The sequence below is a fragment of the Aricia agestis genome, chromosome 9, assembly GCF_905147365.1.
Source record: "Aricia agestis chromosome 9, ilAriAges1.1, whole genome shotgun sequence".
Taxonomy (NCBI): Eukaryota; Metazoa; Arthropoda; class Insecta; order Lepidoptera; family Lycaenidae; genus Aricia; species Aricia agestis.
The window spans coordinates 12,707,023-12,732,569 of NC_056414.1; the positions used below are offsets into that span (position 1 = coordinate 12,707,023).

The 25,547-nt window shown below is 35.9% G+C and overlaps 1 protein-coding gene across 2 annotated transcripts in view; it reads left to right on the forward strand.

Moving 5' to 3' along the window:
• Positions 1–343: 343 nt before the first annotated feature.
• LOC121730413 overlaps positions 344–25,547 on the forward strand; it is a 90,135-nt gene continuing 64,931 nt past the window's right edge. The window contains exons 1-2 of one of the 2 annotated variants that reach the window (XM_042119438.1): positions 344–485; positions 21,825–21,925. The gene's annotated coding sequence lies outside the window, so the exon portion shown is untranslated. The remainder of the gene's footprint in view (positions 486–21,824; positions 21,926–25,547) is intronic. The other variant, XM_042119439.1, reaches the window with a different exon arrangement.

Consider the following 25,547-nt stretch of genomic DNA (forward strand, 5'->3'; position numbering starts at 1 on the left):
TGTTGCGAGGTAGCATTAATAACGGAAACAATTGATTTTATCCTGAAACGTTAAGGATTCCATCAAGGCGTTTATAGGTTTGGCAAACAGTAAGGTACATGTATATGTTATTGGAACGATGCCCATAATAATTCCTGTGCTTTCAACACTACGCGATATTTATCAAACAAGTGTTTCTCGAATTCGAAACAATAGTAGAAGAAAAATAAGTTTGGGTTAGAGTGGCTGGAAAAGGGGGGGTGTTTTCGACCTTATTGCTCTACAATACGGATCGTGGATCTACCGTAACGGAGCATGCGCTGTGCGGGACCGGCGACACGAGAGCTTACAGTGACGTCGGCCGTCACGCTGAGTGCCCGCGGGTCCCGGTGCCCGCGAATCCCGCGTAACTTACGTAAGTCTTTAAAAAAAAAAACTTGGTTAACTCTAGCAGTGATCTGTGAGTGACAGTGAAGTGATGTTAAAAGTTGTATGCAGAAATTGATGTAAGTTTTTTAACGTTATTTTAAATAAGTAGTACGGTATAACGAGGGGAAACATTGCTTGATAAAATTTCATCGACTATTTTGTGTAATATAATTTTATTTAAATAACTATGTTTTGCTGTACTTTGTGTTTTTTAACTGTTCCCTCGAATCGGTGTTTTGAGTACTTTTGACCTTGCAAGCTGTATGAAAAATTACCTAAGCAGGTACATGTTGTTAACTATTGCATCGCTTTCATCGCGGGTTTCAAGCGAGGCGACGGAAACAATAAATTCCGTAACGAAAAAACCTAACACCTTCAACCGGCACATATTATTTAGACGTATGCGAATTATAATTGCATAAGTTGATAAAATACTATGCAATAGCTTTACCGCGGCAGCTCCCGAGTGCCACAGGTAGTTTTTAAGGACTTGTCACAATAATTTTAATAGTAAGTATTGCAATTATAATAATTACGTTACGCTTGTGAAACACTAAGGCCCACTTGCGCAGACCTGGGTTAAAGTAGCCCCGGATTAAGGCTGTGGCGGTACCCACAATTCGCCTAACATTCCTGCATCGCGCTATCGAAGTTTCGGAGTACGGCAAGATATATACAACGTCTGAAATGATGTCAGTGGGCTTCGGCCTGACCGAGCATGCTATCTCGCTCGGTCGGAAGATCTTCCTTTTCGGCCGCCACTAACAACGTTAAATTGGTGACCACCGACAAGAACATACATCCTTCTGGACATCAATCATCATCAACACTCCCCCGCCCCTCCGCACCACGTCAGCTGACATCAAGCATAACCGGGTCGCCTCGACCATAAGCCGCGTTGGAGGTCCGCGCCGGTCGAACCCGTGTCTGGCTTGAACGGGGCAGCCATAGGCTACAACGACCGGTCAACAAGCAGAGCACGGGGTCCCTCTCCTGGTCATTGCACGCGTAGCTTCGGCCCACACCTGACAACACAAGCGCATCGAAGAATACCACAGGTCTTCGGGGGGGAGTGATGTGGCGGTACCCACAATTCGCCTAACATTCCTGCATCGCGCTATCGAAGTTTCGGAGTACGACAAGATATATACAACGTCTGAAATGATGTCAGTGGGCTTCGGCCTGACCGAGCATGCTATCTCGCTCGGTCGGAAGATCTTCCTTTTCGGCCGCCACTAACAACGTTAAAAGGCCCTTCCCCTACAGAGATGCCGTAATTTACCGTATTCAGAGCCTTATAAACTAATAATTTGAAAGCTACAAAGTTATAATAAAAATACAGCAATAATCTTCAATATAATTATGAACATTCCACGATTTAAATTTTCTATTTTTGTTTATAATACTCATGATATCAGCTTCCAAAATAAAACCAATTTATTAAAATTCAAGCTTAAATATTCAGCATCTCCTTAGTATTTACAAATTACTTTTATTTGAAACACACGCCAATAGATCGACAATATCATAAACAACATATTCCACGTTTTAATTTTTTAGGTCAATTTTGAAGTAAAAAATAGGGTTATATTATACTTAGTTTCAGTGTAGATACATACTTTGATCGGTAACAGAATAAAACGAAATGTAGAGTTTAATTATTAAGGTTAAAGTCGATACAATTATTTCGCAATATTGTTTATAATTGCTTTATGTATTCAATATAGCACAATCGTGCCAATACGTGTACTGCCAAATGGCATAGGGCAGGGGTTCTCAATCTTTTTCAGCCTGCGGCGCAGTTACACGTCTCAATATTATGTCACGGCGCCCAACTCTACCTAGCTATTAGAAAAAGATACATAAATAAACATCTATAATGATAGTAAGGTTAAGCAGGTAAATTATGTTTAACAAAATGTATTTAATCATCGATCTGCTTTACATAATTAATATTATAATTTTATTTTATAATATTTAAGGTTTTGGATAATGATGGAGGATCGACTCACAGCCTTGCCTTTACACGGCGGATCAGGGGACCGCGGCCCAAACTTTGGGAACCCCTGGCATAGGGATTGAAATGTGTGCCAATTTTTTCCTATCCTTCTTGCACTTTGATGTTTATTGTGGTGATACTGCAAGCAATAGATTTCCGACCGACTTGCTCGTATGTAAAACTTGCCAAGTTTCTTCGAATGTTCCCGTCATTGATTTTACGGTTGTAAAATCTTTAGATGGATGCCGTTAAATACTTTTTTATTAACCCCCTGCGAAAAGGGGTTTTATAAGTTTGACATGACTGTCTGTCTGTTTGTGTGTCTGTCCGTGGCATCGTAGCATCCCAACGGGTGAGCCGATTTTGATCTAGTAATCTTACATAGAAAAGAGAATTTAGCCATAGCTCATAATTATCAGGTTGCTTCAACTGGAAAATTCCGGAGGTTTTTAATATTTCTAAATTAATACTTAGGACGTCATAACACATAATTTACACATTTAGTGAAAAGTATAAAAAATATTTTTGTCTTCTCCTGTATCACGGGATTTTAAATAAATTATTCCGTCTTTGGCTTATATCTATCCTTAAAATATTATTGCGATCCTTACAACGAGCACAATACTGAATACACTTACGGCGGTTCCCAATATTTGATCTATCTCTGGTTTTGCCCTACTAGAGATAGGAATAGCTCACATTAGACATTAGAGACATATATTTTATGTCAATTGTGAGCTATTCCTATCTCTAGTAGGGCAAAACCAGAGATAGATCAAATATTGGGAACGGCCGTTAGTCCCTTCGATGACTTACGGATGATAATGCTTTAATACAGGTCTACATTTTATTCTTACTTATAAGTCTTACTTATAAGTTATAGGGGTTATAATTTTCATCTAATTAGCGCAAAAAAGATTTATGTAAGTATTTTTTTTTATGTAATAAGGGGGCAAACGAGCAAACGGGTCACCTGATGGAAAGCAACTTCCGTCGCCCATGGACACTCGCAGCATCAGAAGAGCTGCAGGTGCGTTGCCGGCCTTTTAAGAGGGAATAGGGTAATAGGGGAGTAGGGATGGGAAGGGAACGGAAAAGGGGAGGATAGGAAAGGGAATTGGGCCTCCGGTAAACTCACTCACTCGGCGAAACACAGCGCAAGCGCTGTTTCACGCCAGTTTTCTGTGAGAACGTGGTATTTCTCCGGTCAAGCCGGCCCATTCGTGCCGAAGCATGGCTCTCCCACGTATAAGAAAGAAAGTATTCAAGAAATTTAAGTCATAACGTCTAAAAGCAAATAAAACGCACGCAAGGACAGCTGAAAAATCCATTTCATGATGACGTTTATGTTATGGATTTTCAGCTTGCAAACAAAACAATGCAAAAGAAGTTCTTAAAACATATTATTTATTTGATCAGGATGATTACGTTATATTTAAATATTTTGCATTTTTTTGGCAAGGAGGATAATATTAGGCTTCTAGGTAATAAATAATATTATGTATAATGAAATAACATTAGAAAAAGGTAAAATTCATAATTCAACGTCACATTTCTGAATAGTCACAATTCGGCCTACCGAATGAACTAATCCTACAAAGGTCGCGTACATTTACTCAAATCAAATATTAACAAAAGGTCTTTTAGCGGAGCACTTTGCGAACAAGATCTACACTCGAGCATGTTTCTGCTTCATTTAATACATATTTAAGTAAACCCCCGTTCTTCTTGATAAAACTTGCTCCATTAGTGTTTTGAATGTTTATTTTTTAGTCCTTTAAAGTTTGTTAATGGCCGAGATATTCTCCGTGAAATATTTGCGCTCGCTTTGATGTAATTTTTGCGGATATCAGCTCGAACGCGGAAGACCGTTTAAAGGCGGGCGCAGATTGCATTTTTGTTTCGAAAGTTGAGTAATTAAAATTATTATTAACGTGACAGTATTAGCAAAAATCTTAATAAATGTGACCACTCAAATTCCAACGAATGTTACAAGTACTAGGTATAACTGTAACTAATAAACATATATGATATACTACTATAATAACCTAGTGGAGCAAAAAAAATTTACAATGTACCTACTTAAGTTTAGACTTTTTACATTTTTGGATTAGGTACATAGATTTTATTTTTTTCTGTTTTTTTAAGAGCCTGTGCCCTATGCTGTCCCACTGCTGGTCAAAGGCCTCCTTCAAGTCCCATCCTGCTCCAACGCCACTGTCGGCCAACATCGACCAGGCCGACGGTGGCGTTGGATGGATGGATGGATGATGTTGGACGTTTCATTAGTGCAGTAAAACAAAAATGGCATTTTTGCAATACAATAATCAAAATGTCGATTATCGTATTGCAAAAATGGCAATACGATAGACGAAGTCGCAGTCGAAATGTAACTTATAAACATTCATAATTATCCCCGAGTAAAGCTCCGCCATACTCAACAAATAAAGTCAGCACAGGTTATAATTAAAATGTGTCAGGAAAGTTGGCGAGTTAACAGTTAACGCTCGCGAGAACAGCACGGCACCTTCTAGACCGAGAAAATTAAAAAAGTCTGAAAGTTTCGACAGAGCACGACCCGAGGTGAAGTAAAGCAGAGCCGGTAACCATGACAAATAGTTGCCGTCGTTCGCGTTATTTCAGGGCACTTGGACAAGTTATATTCGAAAATGTTGGCAGAATGAGAACTCATAAATGTATGGGATTTGTCAAATCGCGCTTATAGTGAAACCGCTCTTGGCGTGACTACACTGCAGAGGAGCGACATGACGCAACACTTCACGTTCCATAGTATTTTACACTGTGGTATGCTTCGATCACTAATGTGGTATGACGTTTTTTGTCTCAAAGTGCTGCTGCCTCATACAATCCCATACAAATCTATATATTAATACGTGAGCCAAAAACTTTGTATCCCTTTTGACGAAAAATAGGGAAACGTAGGTGAATGAAATTTTGCATTGTTATAGTTTATATGGTGAAGGAATGCATCGAGCTAATATTATTTTGAAATTATGCTTTTATCATACATTTAAAAAAAAAAAAACATTACACACACAACAACACTGTGTGTGTTGTCTAGGAAAAATGACAGATTTTTTAGTGACAAGCCTATAGTATACGAATTAAACTCTTTTATTTATGGTTGAAGTCTGTTGACAACAAGGTGACAAATTGAAAATGGATTAAAGTTTTTTTTTTTTTATTGAATCTTAGATACCATTAGACAATGCTTACACGGCCAGTCTGAGATCAGCTGAGTCCCAGAGACAAGAGTTGAAAAAAAATATGATAAAGTCAATATTTTTTTACAAAATATTATAGGTAGTAGTGGTCTGAATTAACCCTTATGTCAAATCCATACAAAGTTTTGATTTCTTACTTTACGGTTGAAATTGTCGAATGCAAGTAGTATAAGTACCCTATATTAAATGGTGTTATTCCAGATTCAGGGTCGGTTTTCGCTTCGATTCAGCTTACGGCGCCAATTCAAATATAAGCTAGCGTTTGGAGTCTATATTGTATGAAATAGATTTGCGACGCTGGCAATATCTAGTTTGGTAGGTCAAATAACCTGCACTAGATAGGTATTATATATATGTCACCGTAAGATTGCAAATATACAATGTGTCCCGACACCGGTGTCCGATCCTTTGGCATATGTCATGATCTATGGCATATTTTATCGACAAATTGGCTCTCAAATTTTTTCTCTCTCTCACGGTTGTAAATGGCAGCCATTTTAGTTTTTCTCGGGGTTTTACACTAATCTGACCAGTACTTCTCATGTAAATATCCTATGAATAATAAAAAAGGTCTCATTTGATAGCTAAATTTGTGGACTACGCTTACACAGGCAATATGTTATAAATTTTGTGGAATCAAACATAGAAAAACCAACATTTAAGAAAAAAATTTATGCATTTTTTAATTAATGGCTTTTTGTGAAAAATATAGCACATTAAACTGGTTCTTTTTTATTAAAAAAAATAGAAGAGGTTTTCATCTTAAATAAATTCTTTACTTCAATGCTCTAAGTCAGATAGTTTAGAAGTTATAACGATTTTTCTATGAAGTATAGGTCAGATTAGTATGAATACAGAGATTTTTTTTTTTCAAAAGTTGGAGAAAAAAATATTTGAAAGCCAATTTGTCACTTAAGTATGCCATAAAATATCATGAGTTCAATTTTTTTTTGTCTAACTTTTAAAAATAAAATGTTTCTCTGACTTCATACTAATCTGACCTATACTTCATAGGAAAATCGTTATAACTTCTAAACTATCTAACTTAGGGCATTGAAACAAAGAATTTATGTAAGATGAAATCCTGATCTATATTTTTAAAACAAAACAGAACCAGTTTAATTTGCTAGATTTTTCACAAAAAGCCATTAATTAAAAAATACACATTTTTTTTCTTAAACTTTGGTTTTTTATGTTTAATTCCACGAAATTTATAACATATTGCCTGTATAAACGTAGTCCACAAGTTTAGCTATCAATTGAGACCTTTTTTATCTTCATAGGATATTTACATGAGAAGTACTGGTCAGATTAGTGTGAAAGCCTGGGTAAAACTAAAATGGCTGCCATTTTACAACCGTGAGAGAGAGAAAAAAAAATTGAAAGCCAATTAGTCGATAAAATATGCCATAGATCATGACATTAAAGGATCGGACACCGGTGTCGGGACACATTGTATATATTAAACTACAATATTATTGAGGTGAAAGTTGTATGTCTGTCTGATGTATAATTTGTGTCCTATAACGATAGAATAGAGTATACACTATACATGTGTCATTCCACTTCATGCTAAAACTTCTGAACTTATCAGGGGAAACGAAGCGAGCTCTAGTATATATAAAGTACATTTCGTATGTAGTTTACATTAGACATTGTTTGCATTAATTATTATTATTTACATTTAATTCATTTGTAACGATTTCAAATAGAAATAGTTAACCCAACTAAATTCGGAACCAAAGCGGAGTAACAGAATTGGGAAAATACTAATGATATTTTAAGCATAAGCTATGGCACGGGATTATGTAGGTCAGATTAAGCTTTCAGAAATGCGCCATTTTATTGGTCGCAAGCCACTTTCATTTTTTGTATGCAAGCGAGAGTGCCAAAAGTTTTGCGCACTGCGTCGCTTCCTTCAACTGAATATGTATGGTTTGAACTTGCCAATTCAAATTCCTAGGTACGCTATTTACCTACGGCCTTATTGAAAAATTTTACTTTTTCCTGTTACGGAGAGAGCCAATATTTACCTCTGAAAATATTTTTCTTTTTGACTGTGCAATAGAGCTCAAAAATTTTGCGTACGGTTTAAAACGTTTATTTTGACAAAATGCATCGTTTGTTTGAGCTGATGTAATTTCGCGTGTGAACCGTACATTTTCCGTGATAAAAACTACTTTTTACCTTTACCTGGGACTCTAATTAGGTACTTGAAATACAAAAATATCAATCACTTCAGCAGTTTAAGTGTAAAAGCACAAATAAAAACACTTTCGTGTATACTTTTCGCATTTAAGCAATCATTATTTAAGCGCTTATTATAATTTAGATTTTTTTAATGAAATAAGGGGGCAAATGAGCAAATGGGTCACCTGATGGAAAGCAACTTCCGTCGCCCATGGACACTCGCAGCATCAGAAGAGCTGTAGGTGGGTTGCCGGCCCTTAAAGAGGGAATAGGGTAATAGGGGAGGGTAGAGATGGGAAGGGAAGGGAATAGGGGAGGGTAGGGAAGGGTTTTCCCTTCCTTACCCTCCCCTAGGGTAGGGTAGGGGATTGGGCCTTCGGTAAACTCATTCACTCGGCGAAACATAGCGCAAGCGCTGTTTCAGGCCGGTTTTCTGTGAGAACGTGGTATTCTCCGCATTTTAAACAAAATAATCACTTGTATATAAACTCTTCATATTGTGCTAGAATTAATGCTAAAATAAGTGACGTTCCGCTACAGTCGACTCGGTAATGAGGCGTCATGACGTCATGTCGTTCTGACCTCAGCACACTTTGTCATCTGAGCTGATATTGTACGTGTGCGATACAACACCAAATATGCTTCCCAAATCATTGCGAATATGCTTTTTTCGAACCTTTACAATAATTATTATTATTAATTCAACCCGTATATATAATAACTATTAATTAAATATATTTCATAACTTTTCGCATTAATCTGTATAGATTATTAGTATTAATTACTAATATTTTAAATGCGAAAGTGTGCCTGTCTGTCTGTCTGTTAATACGTCTTAACTCCCAAACCACTGGACCGATTTTGCTGGGTACAGAGATATTTTAAGTCCCGGGTGTCCTGTGTCTTTTACACAGGATACTTTTTATCCCGGAAAAATGTGTGGGTCCCTTGCGATAAACGAATTTTGGCGCAACAGAGTTGCGGGCGTCATCTAGTATGTAATATTTCCGGAACAGCCCAGTTTTCATATAATATTAATAGCGTCTAAGCCAGTGGTTCCCAATCTGGGGGTAATTACCCCCGCGGGGGTAAAATAGCTATTCTAAAGGGGTAACAAAGGTGGTGCCTAAAATAGATGAATTGGCAGAAAAAAATTATAAACTGTACATTTTGGAGAAAAACAGCTACAGAATACCCTATCATTGCAGACAGAGATCTGAAAATGTTGGTACCGTTAGCTACCACTTGTAAATGCGAGAGCAGCCTCTCAACTCTGGTAACATTAAAAAAAGGCAAGAAACCGTATGAACGTGGAGTATGATATGAGATGCGCGTTAAGTGTAACTGAAGTCTAAACCTAATGATTTTAAAAAACTTGAAAATGTACCAAATTACCAATACAAATTTATTAAGTTGTTATTAATTGGGGGGGGGGGGGGGGGGGTAAGGTCAGTTTTTCTAACAAGCCATAGGGGTAACAGCTCTAAAAAGGTTGGGAACCACTGGTCTAAGCAAATGTGCCCAAAACTGTTTTTTTTTTATTTGTGTTCGCATATTATATTCGGAATTATAAGTCCGATTTAAGTTATTTTTTGTTTTTTGGTTAGTATATAATTTTATTTTATTCTTTGCTGAATAATTTTTAAAAATAAATTTTGAGTCGTTTTTTTACATTCTGTTTTAGGTATATTTTAATCATCTCGTCAGCCGCTCTAGCCATGTGCTAACTATATTCCAATTTCCAACTTAAATTCATGTCGCTTTGAATCGCGTAATTCATGAACGCACGGATTATTATTATGCTCTAATAAATATTGTATTTTGTCATTTTAGCCCGTGCTTGAATTATTTGCATCATAAATTTATTTAAATAATATATTTTTCGAATAAAATACATCAACCAATGAACAAAGTTTTCATCAATTCGAAGTTAATCAAACTTAATTTTATATAAAGTTAATCAAACTGAATTTTATATTCAGTTTGATTAACTTCGAATTGATGAAAACTTTGTTCATTGGTTGATGTATTTTATTTTAAAAAATATATTATTTAAATAAATTTATAATGCAAATAATTCAAGCACGGAGAATAATCTATATTTCCTAACGTTCAACGAATTTAATACAATGTTAATATATTTTAATAATTTAAAATGTAATGATTTCTTAAGTTTACCCGAGTATCACCCAGCCATCTTCCCGGTTAAAATTAGGGTGTTTTTTTTAATTCTATGGCCTCGCGTATCGTTCTTGGGTGGCATCTTGCTTCTTTTTCCAGTACTTGTGGCTTATCAAATCTTATGTAATGGCGAGGTTGATCCAGTCTGTGGTCACAAATTGCGGACTTGGTGTTCCTACGGTGTTTGACCAAGTCTGCAATTTGTGAACACACACTGGATCAATCAGTAAATCAGTAGATCGGAACGCAAACAAAAATTGATGAATCTTCGGTTAGTTAAAGAATTTCAATAAATTGGACCTCAGTCCACCCGTGACCACGGCCGCTGTAAAGTAGCCGAAACGTCGAGATTAATAAAAGTGCTCCGCGACAAAATCCGTAAGTGTTTGAACCTCGTAATATAATGAATCTTCGGTTAGTCAAAGAATTTCAATGAATTGGACGCCTATCACCTCAGTCTACCCGTGACCACGGAAGGTGTAAGCAGCCGAAACGTCGGGATTAATAAAAGTGATCCGCGACAAAATCCGTAAGTGTTTCAACCTGTAATTTAAAATGTTAAAAAACTAACTCGAAAGAAAAATAAACAATGAGCAACACAATGAGTATGAATTGCGAAAGGTGACCCGAAAGAGAACTACCCACAGAAATGGATCTAGTGATGGATCAGACTAGATCCATATCTGTGGAACTAATAATAATAATAATAATAATAATAAAGCCTCTTTATTATCCTTAACTTTACACAAATATTTTTACATAATTTTGATAAACATAATAAGTACATATTTTTATTAAAGAGGTAAAGTAAATAAAGTTAAGGCCCCTGTCGAGTATAGGCCTCCTCCAAAATTTTCCAAGTTTTCCTTGATGCAGCTTTCTTTGTCCAGTTACTCCCAGCGTATTTTTTGATTTCGTCTACCCAACGTTCTTTCGGGCGGCCTCTAGGCCTTTTGCCGCCAGGGCCTGGCCAATTTGTGGTTAGGATTGTCCATCTCTCATCTGTCATTCTCGCGATGTGGCCAGCCCACTTCCATTTTTGTCTCTTCATGTGTTGCAAAGCGTCTATAATATTTGTTTTTTGCCTGATGTCTTTTGCTCTTATTTTGTCTTTTAACCTTATATTTAAAATACTTCTTTCCATTGCACGTTGGGTTTTTTGTATTTTCTCTATTGCTTTTTTATTGTAGATCCAGGTTTGTGATCCATACGCCAAACAAGGCAGCAAACATCCATCCATGATTATTTTTTTAAGTTTCAGAGGCAGTGTGGATTTTAATATTTCTTTTAGGCTCCAGAACTTATTCCATGTCAAGTTTACTCGCCTGTCGATTTCATCTTGGTTCCTAGAGCTTTTAAATGAGATGGATTTACCCAAATATATGTAGTTTTCTACATACTCTAGTTCGTGTGTATTGTTGACACAGATAGGCGTTGGTCGATTATTGGTCATTACCTTAGTTTTTTCCGTATTTAGATATAATCCAATTTTATTGCTAACTGTACATAGTTCTGATATCATATGCTCTAAGTGTTTTGGTGATTGTGAAAAAAGAACTATATCGTCGGCAAATCTGAGGTTTGTCAGGTTTTTTCCGTTTATGCATATACCTTTACGGTTCCACTGAAGCTGTTTCATTATAAATTGTAAGACCGCTATGAATATGGTGGGAGAGAGCGGATCGCCCTGTTTTACGCCTCTACATAATATCTCTATTTTTGGTCCAAGTCTGTCCAGCTTTACTCGGCTTACACTTTTGCTGTAAATATCTTTCAGAATATTTATGTAAGTTTCTGGAACATTTTGATCTTCTAGCGCTCTCCATAGACTGTTATGTGAGATAGAGTCGAATGCCTTCGCGTAATCAATAAATGCTAGGTGTAAAGGCTGTTGATATTCCTGGTGTTTTTCTATCACTTGTTCCAGAGTATGGATATGATCTATTGTGCAGAAGCCTCTTCTAAAGCCTGCTTGTTCTATAGGTTGGTGCTGCTCTATCACTCTTTCGATTCTTTTATTCAAGCAAGCTGCGAACAGTTTGTATAGAGTAGTCTGTGGAACTACCGCATCGAAAATATAAAGCTATTTCGGTAGAGCTGTACTTTTCCTTACCCAAAGGGTAACTACTAAGTACTGAGACTTCGACGTCTGTCCGTCTGTCCATAATATGTCTGTCTCCATGCTGTATCTCAAGAACCGCTATAGCTAGACTTCTGATGTTACTCACTATCAGCGCTATCTGCCTCTAACATGCAGGTACTAATAAAAAAGTGTCGAGGTCAAATCAAGGTCAAATGTCGTTCTGTCTAGCCTTCAGATTTACGCCGAACGCGGGAAAAGGAACTTCGTTCCAAAAAAGTGATAACTGATAATACTTTAGGGACTGTATTCTATGTAGAGTTCACTGAAAAAGTACCAGCGCTGAAAAATCACCAAAAATATTATCCCTAATTCAATTGCGCCATAAATAGGTTAGAAAAACATAACCCTTCTTCCGGAACAATTGGATAAACGAAAGGAGCTTTTACAGTAGATGATAGTATTCTAGAGCATCGCCGACACTATCTGTTAGTTAGGAGTTATGAGCATGAGATTACAACACTAGAGAACTATTCAGCTCGTATACCTTTCATACTTATTCATAGTTATGGTTATTCGTAATCATTACATTGATTTAACGTATTGTGACACTTCATTGAGGTAAATATATTTTTTATTAAAATCCTTCTCAGGCCTGGCCACGAAAGCAAATCATGACTGCCACTATAATAATTATTAAGTGGAGGAATCTCGTCTTTCAGTGCCGGAAATTTTTGACAATAACCGCGTAAAGTAAAAAGTAATCGCGTTCGAAACTCCACAATTGCTGTTCGTTCTTACCCCTAGAATAAATACATATAAGGGCGTTTGTGCACTACACGGAATTTTACCGTCCGGCGTTCATAGCTTCACATTTGCTATATTAAAACGTAAGAAATCGGGACGCCGCGCCGCGCCGGATGGTAAAATTCCGTGTAGTGCACAAACGCCCTAAGCAGGTAAACTTTCAGCTTTCCGAAACTGAGGAAGGTCTGGCCGTCGTAAGCTCTTACTCTATAAGAAATCCATCTATCCATCCATACTAATCCGTACTAATATTATAAATGCGAAAGTGCGTCTGTCTGTCTGTTACCTCTTCACGCCCAAACCGCTGAACCGATTTTGCTGAAATTTGGCATGGAGATACTTTAAGTTTCAGGAAAGGACATGGGCTTACTATCCTGGAAAAATGTACGATTTTTGGTGTAACAGAGTTGCGGGCGTCATCTAGTTATAAAATAAGAGAAGAAAAAAAACTATGTACTTAAGTTACATTTGCATAAAAAGCAGCCATTCAGATTTGATTGATTTTTAACGATAAGATGGAGATAACAAAATATTACAGCGAAGCGAAATTACTTAAATTTTTATCGAGTAAGCGTAAGCTCCATTATGAATATTACAATAGTTAAAGAAATGGAAGAGTTCTCATTTTAAAACATAAATGAAATACCACGAATTGTATTAAGTAAAAGTGTTATAAGAAACGACTTTGCAAGCTCAATTTTATTCATATTGAACTTAAAAAAGTAAAATAAAACGTTTAACACAATTTTTACTTTTATAGCTGAATTTCTTCGTAACATCGGTACCAAAATAACAAACAGAGTTCATTCAAAGTGAATACTGTTACAGAAAAAAACTAATTAAACAAACCCCTTCGTGAAACACATTAATCTTTTTTTCTTATACGCGGTCTTTTCCATATTGAAAGGGAGCAGTATAAATACTTCGCATAATACCCTGCAAGTTTATTACATACGGTCGAATTGAGAAACCTCCCCTTTTTTGGCAGTCGGTTAAAAATAATATTATACTTTCGATTCCATTTCGATGTAATAAAACTTCTTAAGTTCTTACCACTTCCTCTTTTGGAGGTCGTCTAAAAATGGCACGTTCACCAAATTTTAAGCGGAGCACATTATTTGTACTATAAACTTGAAAAATCAAATTATGTTAAAATATGTATAATATAGAATAAATACGAGTCGACATAAAATTCAAATAAAGTTAAATAATATAATTGAATCTAAGCTAAATGAAAGAACTGTACGGTAGTAGACCTTTGGTTAAACTTAGTTCAACCAATGTAATAAATAATTTTACTAATTCTTAAGTTTCAGACGACATCTACACTAATATTATAAAGAGGAAAGATTTGATTGTTTGTTTGTTTGTCTTGAATAGGCTCCGAAACTACTGGACCGATTTGAAAGGTTCTTTTACCATTGGAATCCTACATTAATTCTGCTGAACATAGGCTAAATTTTATTTTGGAAAAAAGTGAGATTCCGTAAGATATTTGGGATTTTCGGACGCAAGGTGTAAAAAATCAACCAGAAATGTTACTTTTTTTCACGTACGCTGCCTAAACTATAAAAGATTGTAGATCTTTTAAATATCTACAAAAAAGTCCGCGACACACTATACAGTATACATATCTATATTGAGTGAGGCACAATAACCATTTTTTTATTAAAAAAGCTTGAAATGTTTTTGGACTACATTTAAATGCCTTTATTTGTGGCATTTACTCATGACATTAATTCTTATCAAAATAAATTATTACCTCGATCATGGGAATCGCAGATACAATAGATTTATAATATAATAGTTATGCGACAGCCGGGTGCCGCTTCATTGATGGGATAATATTATAGTGCTTCATTAATTCATTACGTTTTGAATGACTATTATTTTTGATTGCTATAATAATTAACTAGCGGCCCGCCCCGGCTTCGCACGGGTGGACATTGATTTTTAAATAATTTTTTTTCAATCTTTATTTCTTAGTCAATCTTTATGTTAAGCAGAACATAAAAATGGTTTACACTATTTAGCCTATAACTACTATATTATAATTATTATACACATTTTTATTGTATTTTTTTTTTTTTATATTTTAAGTGTTATGTTTGATTACTTTATCTTTACCTACAGAAGATACTATTATTCCGACTGATCTGCCAATCCCTTTTAAACTTCTATTTGATATCTTTAAAAAATATCTTTCGCATTGACTATTAACAAGTCCCAAGGTCAGACTTTCAAATTAGTAGGTATCGATCTACGAAAATAATGTTTTACTCATGGTCAACTATACGTTGGCCTATCCCGAGTTGGAGCTGCTGATAATCAATTTATTTTGCTGCCACAAAATAAAACAACATCAAATATCGTTTACAGGGAAGCTTTAACCCAATTTTAATGGAATCTTTTACGCATGTAGGTAAGCATAAAATAATAAAGTTATGCTTTATTATTACTTGCTTTATTATAACTACAAAAAAAAACATAAAATACTTTAAACAAAAAAAAATACATTTAGAAATTGCAAAATAGTATAAATAATAGTATCTTCTGTAGGTAAGGATAAAATAATCAAACATAACACTTAAAATATAAATAAAAATACAATAAAAATGTGTATAATAATTATAATATAGTAGTTACAGGCTAAATAGTGTAAACCATTTTTATGTTCTGCTTTACATAAAGATTGACTAAGTAATAAAGATTGAAAAAAAAAAATATTTAAAAATCAATGTCCACCCGTGCGAAGCCGGGGCGGGCCGCTAGTGATCAATAAAAACAACTAACCCTATGATTATAAAATCGACACTTAAGTCGATTTTATAATCTATTTTTATACTTGAAAATAAGCCCTGAATTGTTTCATTTTCTAAAATTAGATACTACATTATATTTTTGAGAATTCGATCTGAGCAAAAACATGATATCTTTAAAATTTTCTCGATAGAAAAAAAAAACACAAAGATGCATCTAATTTTCACGATTTTTTTATTTATTGCCATAACCGTGCATTCAACTAAGTTAATATTTTAAGACATTGTATAAAATTTTATCATTGAGAGATCGACCTAGCGGATTTTTAAAATGTTGTATATTTATCGAGTTACTGAGAAAAAACTAATTTGGCGATAAATCCGCGTCGTTCTTTTTCACCTGGCATATGAAAGACGGGCGTGAGTGTGAAGAGAGAAGGACGATGTTTGATTTTTGGGGTTAGTCGCCCTCTTAAACCAATTTCAACATGGGCTGTAGTTCTAAAAAAAACTAATGTCACGTGCAGTGTACGCACCGTATAGTTAAAAAAATGTAATGGCACATACATTTTGTAGGCTTTCAAGCTTCTATTCATATTTCCATCAAAATGAATCAGATTCAAATCCTATATATTCATTGAATCGACGCAAAAGTGGATTCGGTGGAAATGAGGCGATTGGCAGTTACTTTTGAATAGTTCGTTACGTGAGAACTCACAGGTTATTACGGAGACGCCGCGCGTTACAAAGAGGACACTAAATCTCCTTGCTATTGACAAACGACGCTCCTTGTTACAATACCGTATCGTTCCTGTCGTATTTTATTATGTCGCGGCATTTTGTTTCGTAGAATATCATATTGTAGAGCCGTCTACGAACCGTTTTTGGGCTAAGTTTACTTGGATGTTTGAATGCGATAAAATATTATTGTAATTTTTTTATTCCATAATAGGTATCTGAAGTGGATATAATATATCTCCAAATAATTTAATATGATACTTAGCCCCAATTTCACCAACGTCTGTTAGTGTTAACAGCTTGTTAAAATGTAATGTCTTCTCTTTCATTCATATGAAAATCGAAAGAGGTAACGTCATACTAATTCCGGCGTTAACTTTAACAGTCGTTGGTGAAATTGGGGCTTAATATCCAGACACGTGGGAGCGTGTCAAGGCAAGTTCAAGTTCCTCATAAGTCTTAAGTCATAACATTAGTAGTTAATTTTCAGCGCTGCTATTTTTACAGTTAACTCTATACAAGAGACACATAGATCCTAAACTATTATCATTTAGTTATGTTACACCCTGTATAGACAATAATATTCCCCGTTTAATTCGACTCTTTAGGAAAACAAAATAGAGTTTTCGAAACGACTTGCAGTAATCTTTAAAATATTCGATTAAATATCCTTATTTCTAACAACGGTAAACTGCTTAGTTTAAAATCAAGTTCTAAACTTGGCGAGCGTAAGTTGGAGCGTGTAAGAAATTTATGTTAGAAATTTATCGAGAGTTTGCGTTCACACAAACGCGCAACTTGTTTACATCCGCTATTCCATTTAAATAAAACATCCGAAATGCACTTCGCACGTTTTTAAAATACTTAAGTTGAAGGGGCGGCCTTTCCACGTTTTGCCCACGATGTCTCAAATTAGGCCTTTTTAAAATTGTGGCATAATATTTCTTTATTTGCCCATGATAAATGACGACTGAGTAGCCAGTGCCGACTATCGTGGTACCCCAACAGACTTGAATAATAATATGTGCAAGAGATACATCTCCAAAAATAATTCAATCCAATAATACCTGAGATTTCCAAAGGCAAAGACTTAAGAAATATATGAATATTAAATATCAAAGCGTAGGTAAGCACCATAAAAACTGTGAAATTCTTGAGACTCCCCACTCGAACGTAATTCGTCCAATAAGTCGAAGACTGCGGCTGCGGCCTCCGATTCGGCGGAAATGATGAGCGGAACCGGCAAGTAAAAGGCATTAAATCTGTCTGAGGCATTCGATTTGCATTTGGAAAATTGCATTTTCGAGTCGCCGGCGCTGGGAGGCGCTAGTAAATGTTTGCGAACGCTTCCAGCGGCTTTGCTTTAGAATTTACCCCCGGGGGCGGGCGGGGGTATTAACGTGACATTTATTTACAACAAAGTGCCTTTATTAACCGACGCAGACGACTGTTTACTCTGACAGTTAATACTAGAGGCATACATTTACCTCCATTAATTGTATATCTACTCGAATCGCGGAATTCTGTCTGTAACGGTCATTGACTCCTTGTCAAAAAACTTGTTATTTTCTATACAAATCGCGATTGACAATGAAGTGACAGATGTTTCTAGTATAAGGGCGACATCGTATTTTTCATACAAGATAATATGAACACAGTATGAATTATAATATCACTTCAAAAAATAAATAGTTGGAGATTATCATACGAAGAGGTAATCAAGACGTTTTCCGATGAAACTATAATAGTCTGTTTCATTACAAGAATTCAAATTTATTCTTAAATTATTAGAATGCAGTGCGAGGATTTTTCACATAGCTCCTAGACTAGACATGTCAATGACCGCTATTGCCACCTTACTGACTATGGTATCCGAAATTAGGAGCTAATAATTATTGACTACATTTTGCTCGTGGCTTCGTTTCAACATAAACAAACCCGTGCGAACCGAAAATTAACCGCAGTAACTAGCCAATATTTTTTCTTTTAGTCTATATTTATCTTTTATATAATAAAATTATAACGATGAAAATTACAAGTTTATAATAATATAATAGTCTCGCCCAAGTGCTATTAAAAATATAAAATAATTTTGAATGAAGAAGAGCGTGTTATTTTACAAAGACCGCGTGGGCTTAGTTGAAGGCACTTGTTATTTTTCAGTAACTGAAAGGCTTGGTCTGATATTTATCTGTTTTCTTTTCATTACAAAAACTTGTTCGCAAATTCTTAGCTTTGAAACCTTTTCTTCAATAGCTATAAACAAATATATTTTAAATGGTGATTTTCCTGGGTATATTTTAGGGCAGGTTATTTTATATAACAATTTTATCTCTGCCGTTTCCTTTTTTTTACTATTTATTGACCTTCAATAAATAGTAAAAAAAAATCTCACGCCATTAATTTAAAGTATCTTCATTTTTTTTACATTCTACACTGTTACTGAAACAATATTAATCTGCTAAGGGCCTGTTTTACCACTTTCTGATAAAGTGCCGAATCGGCTATTCACAACTTTTTTGACAGATTCTCCATACTTCATCTGTCAAGTTAATTAGTGGATAGCCTATTCGGCACTTATCAGGATGTGGTGAAATAGGCCCTAAATCTTGCGCAATATCATAATATGATTTAGACTCAAAATACCGTTTAAGTACGTCTGAAATTTTCATCTTATAAGATTGAATCAAAGCATGGCGTCTTCTTCTTGTGCCACTCAATGTTTTAGACTCTACTATCTCTACTATCTACTGGTACTACTAGAGTAACTTAAACTTTCGAGTACGTTTTCTTCTTGGGAAAATATAATATTATGCTTAAAGAATAAATCTACTAAAGTGCACGGCGTGTATCCAGCGCCATGATTTATCCTACAAAATTGTTTTCGTGTTTAACTTTTTAATGTTCAGCATATTCCAGCTCGTACAAAAGAAACTTGAGAAATAAATATTGCCGCGCACTTTTTCCGTGAATACAATATTTTTTCTAAAATGCTAAGCATTTTTAACTTCCGTCGCTGATTTTTGTGTGCCCAACTAACATTCGTTTGCTGGTTTAGTTTTTAGGGTTCCGTACCCAAAGGGTAAAAACGGGACCCTATTACTAAGACTATGTTGTCTGTCCGTCTGTCTGTCAGCAGGCTGTATCTCAAAAACCGCACTTCTGAAATTTTCACAGATCGTGTGTTTCTGTTGCTGCTATAACAACAAATACTAAAAACAAAATAAAATTTATAATGAAGGGGGGCTTCTATACAAGAAACATGATTTTTTTGGCCTTTTTTGCTCAATTTCAATAATGGTAACAATTATAATTAGACACTTGAAATTTTTGTAAAATCCTTTATGATATATTGTGTACTTTAATAATTAATAATAACATTAAAATAAAATAAAAAAATGAGGGGGGCTCCCATACAAAAAACACAATTCTTGGCTTACTTTTGCTCTATAATGGTACGGAACCCTTCGTGCGCGAGTCCGACTCGCACTTGGCCGATTTTTTATTAACTACGTAAGTATAGATATACTTCCCTAGTCATATTATAAATGCGAAAGTGTGTCTGTCTACTTGCTTAAGCCGCTGAAAAAATGTTGATATTTTTTTCTTTGAATCCCGGGGAAGGACATTGTATAGTTTTCACCAGCAATAACATACAACGACCGTATTTGTATATTACACCATGGTTTCCTGGCCTTTTTGGCTTTGCCGCATTTTATTTCGCCGATACGCGTCCCGTTCGGGTTTACCGTCGAAATGGAAAACGGCATCAAATGCGTAAATGGGAGGTGAGAGATTTCTGCACTGATGGAAAATCTCCTGATAGACTCACAATATACAGGCTGTAACAAAACAAATTGATAATAATTTAGGGTATGTATGTGTACATAGAGTACACTGTGAAAGTACCAGCGGCGAAAGAGCATTTTTTGTGGGTTGTATGGGCAAGTGCCCCAGAGCGACATCATGAATTTGCCCATACAAAAGTAAAACAAACATAAGTCTTTCAGCGCTGTTACTTGCACAATGAATGAGTCCCTTGTATAGAGTACATGGGACTTATACACACACTAAGTTTTAATAAAATTTTAATAAAATTATGTCACATTTGTTTCGTCACACCCTATATTTACAGAATTCAATACTAGGGCGTCAATAAACCCTCTATAGCCAAAAGATTTCGTTGAAGGAGAGTGTGTTTGTTTGGGTCAAAATTAGCAATTGAAATTTAAAACCCTAAAGGTGACGAAGCATGACATGAAGCTTCTTTTTCGGAAGATAAACTGTGTCTGGTTTATCTTCCGAAAGTGCCGAAATTAAATACATATATACAAAGCTACACCTTGATTAAATATCATTTTCTAATCGAAATGAAAATTCAAAAATGAAGTCAGGCATTCCTAATCTTGACTAGTTTTAAAATAGGATCTGAAGGTTTAAAAATTTTCAATAAACAATTGTTAATTATCATATTATATTGTTATTTTATTCGGTTCCTGACGTTGCACTGAAATCTGTCGATCTAGTTTTCGTAAACTTCATCTAAACTCAGATTAAAGTTACCTGCGATATCCTATCATTCCCTGGATTCCACACAGTACATCCACACCATAATGACTTTGCGTTGGGTTCTATCGTACCCGTAACTCTGCCTTAAGAGGGCGACTAACCCCAAAAATCAAACATCGTCCTTCTCTCTTCACACTCACGCCCGTCTTTCATATGCCAGGTGAAAAAAAACGACGCGGATTCATGGCCAAATTTGTTTTTTCTCAATAAATCGATAAATATACAACATTTTAAAAAACCACTAGGTCGGTCTCTTAATGATAGAATTTTATACAATGTGTTAAAATATTAACTTAGTTCAATGCACGGTTATGGCAATAAATGAAAAATTCGTGAAACTTAAATGCATCTTTGTGATTTTTTTCTATCGAGAAAATTTTAAGATTTCGTGTTTTCGCTCAGATCGAATTCTTGGAAATATAATGTAGTATCTTTTTAGAAAATGAAAGAATTCGGGGATTATTTTCAGGTATAATAACGAATTACAAAATCGACACTTTAGGGTTAGTCGCCCCCTTAAGCGATGAGTGGAGCACCATGGGGCTACAGGAGTCCCACATACCCCGGCCGATATCCCCAATTTGCCGGGGATGCGTAAAGCATTCCAAACTTCCGAATTTTTCGATTTCCTTTTTTTTAACATGGGGAAATCCCCATGTTAAAAAAAAGGAAATCGAAAAATTCGGAAGTTTGGCTTCTATTACGCACTTTTACAATCCAGGATAGGCAGGGACAGATTTATTATAATGTGTATAATAGGCCACTTTAATTTTGCCGCCCATGGCCTATAATGCCTATACAAAAATCCTAAGCTGACGATAGGTTAAAAACGTTGTTTCTTGTTCCAGATAAGCCAGACGGGTATGCGGCGGGCGGGCGTGTGAAGTGGCCGACACAAAGCCCGCTCCCAGACGATCAAGAGCCTCGTCAATACGTAGAAGATGCACAGGTTAGTTGTGTTCATGTTGTTACAATAATGCTAAGCAAAATGTCATACTTGACCGCCATCACACCGAAAAGGATACATCAATGTAGGCTCCTATTTTAATTACACTGGATTTTTATATGTTTTCAATGGATTGGGAATAAAGCGTTAATACATCTTAGTTAAAATACGTCCCTCTTATACATTATCTGTAGTCTAATATTAAATTTCTCACAATCTCAAAACATTATATAAAACAAAGACACAGAGGATAAAAATTCATTAACTTACCTGAAAATAGTCTGTTGACGGACTTATAAAACATACAAAAATGTCACTTTCATAAAATGCAAATTACAATTTTCTATGTGAAATTAATATTCATTTCGCGGCATAAAGTGAACCACCTGAATTGATTCCCACGCAATATCCTTTGACGGCGCCGCCGCCCGCCGCCGCCGCCCGCCCGGGCAAAAGCCGAAAAAACTCCGGTGATTCCGGAAAATTTCAATTTTATTACTAACCGTCTGCGAACCGACAGAAACCTGATATAATCTACGAAATTACATTAGATATTCACTGATCACAATGCGCGCGATTATTACGTTCGCGGAAATATATAGAGTAGGTTTTTTTTGCGAGTTTTCTTTTTAGCCAGTTTTTTCTCGAAGTTTCGCGTGTGACATTTTTATTAGCATACAAACATAATATTATACGTCCAAACTTATCTCCTATTTACCTCCTGAGTGACACTCATAATATAAATAATAGAAATAGATACAAACTGACGGTTCCTACTTTTTAACCGACTTCCAAAAACGTGGAGGTTATACGTTCGGCTGTGGATATGTTTTTTTTATGTATGTTCAACGATTACTCCGCCGTTTGTGAACCGATTTTCAAAATTTTTATTTTGTTGTATAGGGTATTACTCCAATTTGGTACCCTGAACATGGTACCAAATTGGAGTAATAAAGTGGTGACCTGATGATGGGATCCATGAGTAATCGAGGGAACTCCTCAAAATTCAAATGGAAACATATAATTTTTTTAGTTTCATATGAAGTATTTCAGGCATATGTTACCAAAGAGTAAGATTTTGCACCAGGATATACCATGGTTCGAAGGTGGTGAACAGAACTCCTTACTCCTTATAGATACATGTTTGGGGGTTTCGGCGTTGTCTTAAAAACTGAAAGCATATACTACTATGCAAATTTCATTAATCATCATCATCATCACCACCATTCCACCATACATCCATGAGTAATCGAAGGAACTCCTCAAAATTTATATGGAAACATATTATAGTGATTTCAATTTTTTAAGAAGCATCCTAAGCATATGCTACCAAAAAGCAAGATTTTGCAATAAGATATACCATGGTTCCGAAGGTGCTAAGAGAACTCCGGATTCCTTATAAATACAAGTTTGGGGGTTTCGGAGTTGGTTTAAGAACTGAAAGCATATGCTACTATGCAAGTTACATCAGTCACCACACCGTGAATTATCTAATTATAATAACCCTTATTATTGGTACTTTTAATCGTCTTTAAGAACGAAACCCGAATTCGTCGAACGATTTACAAAATTATAATGTTATTTCGATGTAAATAATTCGATCTTGGTGTTTAGGTTACCAAGATAGCAATTTGATCATAAGATCTATGAGGTATGTTATTCTCCTTAAAATTTATAAGGACGATTATAGTTATATTTGAGCATAATATTATATTATGTTGAGCTGATGAGTTTCCATGAGTGTAATGATAGAAATAAATTCACTGAACAGTACTTTAGAGTCTTTAAAGACAGGGGTATGAACATACATTTTATCATTGTTTGATCAAGAGCGAGCTGTCGGATCCAGTCACTAAGCATAACACATTAGTCTGTACAAAAAACCAGCTTATTAAATATGGCTAAAAAGAGTGAAATTATTATTTTCAACAAAAAATTAAAACCGACTTCCAGGGTAAAAACAATAATAATTTATAATGAACAAAAATGTTTTAAATAATTCTTACTCTTTAATGTGCCTTATGCATAACTCTCCTAAACCTCAACTATTTCTATGTACACAATCTTCATTATTTTGAAGTCGGTACCAGTCTTAAATATTAAAATATTTTGTCATAGAACTCAGCATTCCTAGCTGGTACCGTCTTCCAAATAATGAAGATTGTGTACATAGAAATAGTTGAGGTTTAGGAGAGTTATGCATAAGGCACATTAAAGAGTAAGAATTATTTTTTATTAGGTCAATGTTTTTTTAAGGGGCAATGTATTAAATAGCAAAAGAACTACATCAACTCTCACTCAATAAATTCAAAAGAATAATAAAAAGGCAACTTCAATACTCCGGCCTGACTGACATAACATCTCGCTCGGTCGGAAGATCTTCCTTTGGCCACCACGCATATACCACATTGGTTACCCCCGACGGAACACGCTTCCTTCATTATCATCACTCCCCGCCCCTCCGCACCGCGCCAGCCAGCATATCGCCTCATCGGGTACATCGTCCACTAGCCGCAATGTACTGCGGCCTGGGCGACTCCGCATCGACATCATCGGGCTTTCTCACTACACCGACCGGTCAGCAAGCAGAGCACATCTCTCCTGGTCAGCACGTAGCATCGGCCCCGCATGGCAGCTATCCGACTCACTGGATCCCGTGCAGCAACTTACAGTTCCGACTCTCTGGGACTCACTGGCACCGGCGACTCAAGCGACAAGACTTCAAGATTCGACCTCCGGTCTTTGGGGGGGGGAGTGATGTGGCGATACCCACAATTCGCCTAACATTCCTGCATCGCGCTATCGAAGTTTTCTGAGCGCGTCGGTATATATAGGACAGCTGAGATATATCACGTGGGCTTCGGCCTGACCGAGCATAACAACTCGCTCGGTCGGAAGATCTTTTGGCCACCACGCACACGACTGATGTATAATATTGGCTTGCTTGGAGCTGTGTTCCTTGCAAGGCCATTTGGAAGAGCTTAACAAAATTTTTATTTTTTAAATGGCTATTCAAGCTAGGTTAAAAAGTGATTTATAATAACGATACCTGATAAAACAGATCATTACTGTATAAGTAATTTGTTTCTTTAATTTATTTAGTTAGTTAACGAATTAAAAGTATTTTCCCGTTAGAGTGGCCTTACATGGTTCAGGGTACTTACTACTTATACAATCTTTCATCCCCTATTTAATCCCCTTAGGAGAGAAATTAATCAAAATCCTTTCTTAGGACCTGCCGACAACATAGTAGCTTTTTGCAAGTTTGAGTTTTATATAATACGAGCTTTTGCCCGCGGCTTCGCTCGCGTTAAGAAGTATTATTATATACAAACTTTCATTTGAACCCCTTGGGGTTGGAATTTATCAAAATCCTTCCTTAGCGGAAGCCTAAGTCATAACATCTACCTGCATGCCAAATTTCAGCCCGATCTGTCCAGTGGTTTGGGCTGTGCGTTGATAGATAACTATGCCAATCAGTCAGTCAGACCTTTGAGTTTTATATATTACTAGCGGCCCGGCCCGGCTTCGCACGGGTGGACATTGGTTTTTAAATTATTTTTTTTAAATAAAGGTAGTCAATCTTTAAGTTAAGCAGAACATAAAAATAGTTTACATTATTTAG